This window comes from Octopus sinensis, linkage group LG1 (assembly GCF_006345805.1).
Source record: "Octopus sinensis linkage group LG1, ASM634580v1, whole genome shotgun sequence".
Lineage (NCBI taxonomy): Eukaryota > Metazoa > Mollusca > Cephalopoda > Octopoda > Octopodidae > Octopus > Octopus sinensis.
This window is the reverse complement of record NC_042997.1, coordinates 89,037,862-89,045,361: the sequence shown is the minus strand read 5'-3', so window position 1 is coordinate 89,045,361 and position 7,500 is coordinate 89,037,862.

Genomic DNA, 7,500 nt, shown 5'->3' with positions numbered 1-7,500 from the left:
TGAAAATCAACTAGAAAATTAATTTTGCTTTACGTGATTTTACATTATAAGTTTTTTCAGAGACGTGTTACTCCAGTAATGCGGAGTGTTCTTGTAATATGGACTGTGAGTGTGTGTGCGTGTGTGTGTGTGTGTGTATAGGTGAGGAAGAATACGAGAAAGAAGAAGAAAATGGGTGTGAAAAATAGAGATGTCTTCAGGTGTGAATGTGGCGAAGCAGTAGTTAGGTAGTTGAGTGGGAGATTAAACAGTCATGTGACCTTCACCTTCAACTCATTTGACCTCGTGAACTAAAATGGCCTGAAGTTATAGTTACTAGATTACATTGGATGTAATGGATTTATATTTGTAGATGTGGGAGTGAGTGAGAATGAAGTAAAGAGTGAATGAGAAGGCTGGAGACATTGAGTAAGAGTGTGATGACTGTGTAAGGATGAGAAAGAGAAAGAGTATGATGGAGAGAGGTTTGAAAGTGGAGGGAAAAGGAGTAACACTGTGCATATGTGTTAGTGTTTATGTTGGTCATGAATGGAGTGAAGAATCATTGAGACGAGCGATTGAGCGAATAAGAGGCTGTTGAGGTTATGAGTGAGATTCGAAGGGAAGGGTGTGAAAAAGTGGCGGTGGAGAGAAAGTGAAAATGGAGCGAAAATGTAGTGTGGGGAATGAGTGGTAGAAAAGTGTTGCTTAATCATAGGTGAAGGAGATAATATGAGGGAACGAAAGAGAGAGAAAGAGGCAGACAGAGAAATATATATACATAGAGAGAAAGAGAGTAAATGACACGTTGGACGGGTTGATGAAAGAAGATATTACAGTATTTACCTCATTCAAGTCGACGTGGTATATAGCGTTAATATGTAAACATTCAAACTTCATCACAATCTTTCCAAATCCTGCTGCATTTCACATAGAATTTTTGATTCTCCAAAGTCGTCTTGGTGTATATGTCTTGCTACCTTTTTTGGCAGTCAATTTTGGTCTGGAAAATTCGACTTGTTAGCCAGAGAAACAAAAGGGCTTATTGAATAAAATGTTGAGAGAAGAAAAAGAAGGAATTTGTAGCTGTGATTCGAAACCTCAATTACTATATAATCAGTTAAACACGACGAGCGAACCACCACAATTTCACATGATTGGTCATTTAAGTAACCAGTCAGCGTGAAGCTGTGTCGTGATGTAGTTTTCTAGAATGTTCTTGTACCCCTATAAAAGGATGTTTTGCCGCAAGATTTATCGCAGAATGTTGAAGGCGGTTGAGCAACATGCGATTCCATTCTTGCCACTCTAACGGTTCAAGACATTTGCTCAGACGGCCAAGGCCAGACAGCCAAGGGCAAACGGCCAAGGGCCTCTTTCACCACGGAGGTTTGCGCACTTGACTTCGTATGTTTTTGGACCAACTGCATGTTGTCTCACAGAAAACTTTCTATAATTTCAGAGCAGTCTATCTCGTTCCCAGTCAGCAAACATTTATGTTGTTCATTGTAAATAGCCAACACCAATATCTTTATGTTCAGCAATAAATATTTCGCGAGTGTGCTTCAGTTATTATTCACGCGCCCAACGAAATATATCTTCATTTACCAGCTCCACATTGCACCAACCAAGCCACCACCGAGATAAATTGATACAAGGAGGGGCTAATAGTTAAACTATTGAAGATGAGAGCGACGGGAAGAGGCACATGTGAGGGAACAAACGAAGAAAGTAAGTAAAGTGAAAGGTGTAGGAAGACAGTGAAGAAATTAGAACGAGAAAAGAGAGAAGTGAGAAAAGTAACGTGGTTCAGATATCTTTCCGTCTCTCTACCCCTCTCACAGTCCCTTTCTTTCTTTCTGTCTTCCTTCCTTTCTTTCTTTCGTTCTCTTTCTTTCTGTACACATACGCGGCGCACGCGCACGCACTCAAACACACACTCACTCACTCACTCACTCACACACACACACACACACACACACACACACACACACACACACACACACACACACACATGGAGGCAGCAATAACTGATTGGTTAAGAAGTTCTCTTCATAGCCATGAGGTCCTTGGTTCGATCTCATTTCAGTGTCTTTACTTTGGCTTCGGGTCGATCCAAGCCTTGTGAGAGATACGAGTAGACAGAAGCAATTCAATGGTAGAGTTTTGTCACATTCTTCCAAAACATTACATTATGGGTACATATATCTACAGAATATTCAACGGGCAGCTCATCCAGTTGATCAAACTACTGGTTACTTCTATACTGAAATCGGTGGGAAAGATGGTATAAAGAACGTAAGATGCAACAACAACCATGTTCTCCATCTCTTTCTTGCCATCTTTGCTCCTGAATGTTCCACTGAATCAAGAATCGACAGGATGTCTATGTTTGCTAATGGCTACATGGTCATATAACACAATTAGTGCTAACTTGGTACGTACTACCAAATCTTACTTGACTTTGAGCAACGGCTGCAATTTTTGTAATTAAACACAATAGCTAATCTCTGTAGATTAATGTTGAACTCCATCTTTTAAAAATTTTGGTCTCCGTATGCCGGATAAAGTTATTTGTGGCATTTCGTCCGTTTTTATAGTCTAAGTTCAAATCCGCCAAGGTTGATAAAATAGGTACAAGTTGAGTACTGTGGTCGATTAAATCAAGTTACCTCGCCCCCGTAATTGCTGGTCTTGTATCAAATTTGAAATCAATATTTCGACTGTTTAGTGAATGCCCGTGGCTTGGTGGTTAGGCTATTCGCTCACAATCGTAAGAATGTGAGTTTCCATCTCAGATGACGCAATTGTGTCCTTGAGCAAGACATTTTATTTCACGTTTGTTCAGTCCACTAAGCCAGCGAGCCGACAGAATCGTTAGATCGCTGGGCAAAATGTTTAATGGCATTTCGTTTGTCCTTACGTTCTGAGTTCAAATTCCACCGAGGTGGACTTTGCCTTTCATCCTTTCAGAGTCGATAAAATAGGTACCAGTTGGGCACTGGGGTCGATGTAGTCGGCTAAGCCCCTCTCCCGAACTTTCTGACCTTGTGCCAAAATTTGAAACCTCTATTTCAACTGTTTCCAAGGCGGTGAGATGGCCGGACAAAATGCTTAGCGGCATTTCGTCCGTCATTACCACCTGAGTTCAAATTTTGTCTAAGTAGACTTTGCCTTTCATTTTTTGGGTGGTGGTGGTGGTGATAATAATAATACTAGTAAAGTACTGGGATCAATGTAATCGACTAACTCTTACCGCCTCAAATTTCAGGTCTTGTGTCTGTAGTAGAAAGGATATTTCGATTGTTTCCATATATCTCCGCCTTCTCAGTCACGATATCAACAGTACTCAATAAAATACTCATGCGATCTCCTTTGTTGTTTCATTGACGAAGGCATTGCGTGTTCATATACTTCTATGAACTTTTGCTTAGTGGAAACATAATCTATTTATTTCAATATATCACTTGGTTTTATTTTTTTGTGTGCTTTCTCGTATTGGTTGTAAAAATATATTATACCATTGCTCTAAACCTGAAGATTTTTTGCTATTGAGCATTATCGCTAATTGCCTAGAACGAATGATATGTTTTCGTTATAATTATGATATACTTATTCCTATAATCATTATAACAGCTTATTTCTTTAAGTTAATTAATTTCAAATTACTATTTCAGTGCTGGTTTCGGTTATTCGAGTACGTTTGAAAAGTCAATTGTAAATACTTTATAGTATTTATGTTCATGAAATTTCGAGTATTTAACACACACACACACACACACACACACACACACACACACACATGTACGCACACATTCACACACACATACACACGTTGTGATAATACTGTGTTTATCTTACATTCAAAATAAAGCTTTTCCCATTGTTTCCATATTTTATTAAATATGTATGTATTTAAAAGTTATTGTAGGTCAAGCAGTTATACCGAATCCGATCTTTGTTTCGTTTCTTTTAATTGTTCTAACAATTACTTCATTTACATTAAACGGTTTTATGTTTTTTTCTGAGCCCTTTACATTTTGAAGTTGATTTAATATATTAATTATCAATTCTTGAGAAAATAGCTGGCTGAATATTCGAAAGTCTATTATTTAATCCCTAAAATAACAAAAATGAATAAGACTATTGAAAGGATGGTGCAGCCAGTACATTTGTCAAAGCCTCTGATGCCGAGGATATATATATTATATATATATATATATATATATATAATATATATATATATATATATATATATATATATATATAATATCTATATATATATAGGAGAGAGAGAGAGAGAGAGAGAGAGAGTGGCATTTCACTACCTGCTGGGCCACCAAAAAAATAAGAAAAGAAAAAGAAATGCTTGGTATCCTTGAAATTTGAGAGGACCAATCCGTACCATATTAGAGACCAAAAAAACAATGGCGTAGCTTGAATGTTTGTCTCAAAGGGCAGCCCTTGAGTTTCCCTGCTCCCCACCCAGGGCTGAATTTCTACCTACATAAGTTTATAGATACTTCATTTTATCGACCCCAGAATGATGAAAGGCAAAACCAACATCGACAGATTTTAACACAGAAAGTAATACGTTTGGTATTTTTACTGTCAGCTCACCGCCTATCCCCGGATATGTTGTATAAGAACAACTTTATTACTAAAATTCAATCATGATCTGATAAGATGTATTTCAGAATATCGAAAAATAAGCTTATGTCCCAGATTACAGTACTATATATTTTGAGTGATATATTTGAGATTCCTTCACTTGATTCTATTTCTTGTATATAGGCATTGTTGTCATAGCTCTAATTAACTTTTAAGTATCTGTTGTAAAGATATTTCACGGGAAAATTACTTTTTAGTGAGGAATTGTAAAGGAATTTGGTCTAAACAAGGTTCTGATTAAGACGAAATTCCTTAAACTTTTTTTTTATCTCACTGTCAAAGGGTCTTCTATCATTTGTTCAACCTGTTGGGAAATTTAGCTGTATGTAGGAGAAAGAAAATGATTAAGATAATTAAGTTTTTTTTTCGTATGGGGTCCTCTGAGACACAGGATATAGTTCAAAGGTTTCCTAAGTGTTAAAAGGTTGAGAAGTGCTGCTCTATGTGGTCGCTTGACTTGCTAGAACAAACAATCAAATTTCCCTCAAATTATGCTTTACCGACTTAAAAAAAAGATACATTACATCTAAAATATAAAAAATAAACAGAAAAATTGGCACATAACAGGATGGTTATTGCTGGAAAGCCTTTTATTATAGGCTTTACTTGGGCTGATCAAGGGATGAACAGGAATTACAAAAACACACAGATTTGTGGTGAGCAGTAGAAATAAAGATGGGTATGTATATGTGAGGAGGGAGAAAGTATTTCTAAATTCACCCAAGCACACAAACACATACACACCTATGAAGGCACACGTTTTACCAACCATCCGAAAAAAAAAACATGAGAAAAGTGGGAAATACAGGCTTTTATTTTCTTTTCGCAATCACTTTCCTTCCATTTTTTTATATACACAAATACCCATCCATGCCTCCCACCGACATATATACAATAAGAACCCCTCCCAACACATAAAAACACCAACACACCGTCACATCATTGTACAAACATACGTGCGCATAAACACATATGTGTGCACAAATACACATACACACACGCCTATGGATGCGAAACAAACGCACACACATATACAAAACATCTCCATAACACTTGCTCCACATCTTCCACACACCTGAAGGATATTATTGTAGTTGGTTTGTAACGTTAAGCTACCCTTAGAGGGACGTGGCGGGAAGGGACAAGCTCAAGCATTTATAATACATACAACAATTGGGTGGTGAAGCACAGGAGGAATTTTGGTGGTGGTGCGGGTGGTTTTGCTTGTGAGGACCACACGGTGGTTAAGTGAAGTCCATAACATCCACGCCCAGCTCGATAATCTGCTTGTTATAGACGCTGGTACTTTAGAAAGGTCGATGGGTTCGTTCATATTGAGCTTGTTGTCGGCCGACATGATGTTTTCTATGCTATACAGGCTGGGTGTTATTTCTTTTTATTACATTTATTATAAGATAACTTGTATTTTCTTTCACTTTTTTTTACACAATAATCTACCTTCAAGTAGCTAACATTTCTCATCCCGCCTATTGTGTGTGGTGGTTACAACAGTTATTGTTTTTGTTGTTGTTATATTTGTAGTACTGTCCTCTCCCTCCTTCATTTGATTCGATACTGTTGAAGTTGTTGCTAACCACCATATATTATATATATATATATATATATATAATATATATATATATATATATATATATATTATATATATATATATATATATATATATATATATATGTATGTTTATACATATATGTTTATATATATATGTTTATACATATATGTTTATATATTATGTTTTATTTATATATATATTATATATATATATATATATAATATATATATATATATATATATATACGTACACACATATGAGAAATAAGGATAAACATGAGTTTATATTAAAGTTCGTGGGCGCATTTCGCTATTATGGCTGTTGGGAGCCTTGCATTAGGTGTTCAAAGTGCACTTGGATGTTCAAACACAAAAGATCATCAGGAAACACTTTATTGCAATAAAATTACCGATAACTATTTAAACACACACACACATATATATGCTTGTATATATATATACATATATATATATATATATATATATGTGTGTGTGTGTGTGTGTGTGTGTGTGTGTATATATGTATATTATATATATATATATTATATATATATATATATATATATATATAGTAGATAAAATTAAGGCGACTGAAGAAGGGAATTTTCCTTGTTTTGTATGTCCTGTACTCTATTTTTTCGTTATTTTAAAAAATTTCTATTTCCTTGGTTTTGTGTTTATGTTTTCGTTTCTCATTGTGTTCGACTTTTTTTTGGTGTCCTGTACCCATATATGCATGTATATATACATGTAGAGGTATGTACGTACATAAATGCATATGTTTTACTTATTTATTATTTATATATATGTATATGTATATATATATATATATATATATATATATATATATATATATATATATATATATATATATATATATATATATATATATATATATATAATTAATAGGTATCGCCATACTAATATGGTAGTCTTATAATATAAGACTAAAGCGTCGCTGATTAGCTCCAAGAGGCCACCGCCTCAAGCTAGCTATTTGACACACAACCTGCGTTCATTACAAACCTTCGAACAAGGGAGGTCAGCCGCTTCTCCTGCCAGTCAGACAGATAAGGGGCAACAACCCTGAAACATGTCTGTAGCTGTCTGACTGGCAGGATGAAGCGGCTGACCTCCTTGTTCGAAGGTTTGTAATGGACGCAGGTTGTGTGTCAAATAGCTAGCTTGAGGCGGTGGCCTCTTGGAGCTAATCAGCGACAGCTTTAGTCTTATATTTATAAGACTGCCATATTAGTATGGCGATAACTATTAATTTTCATT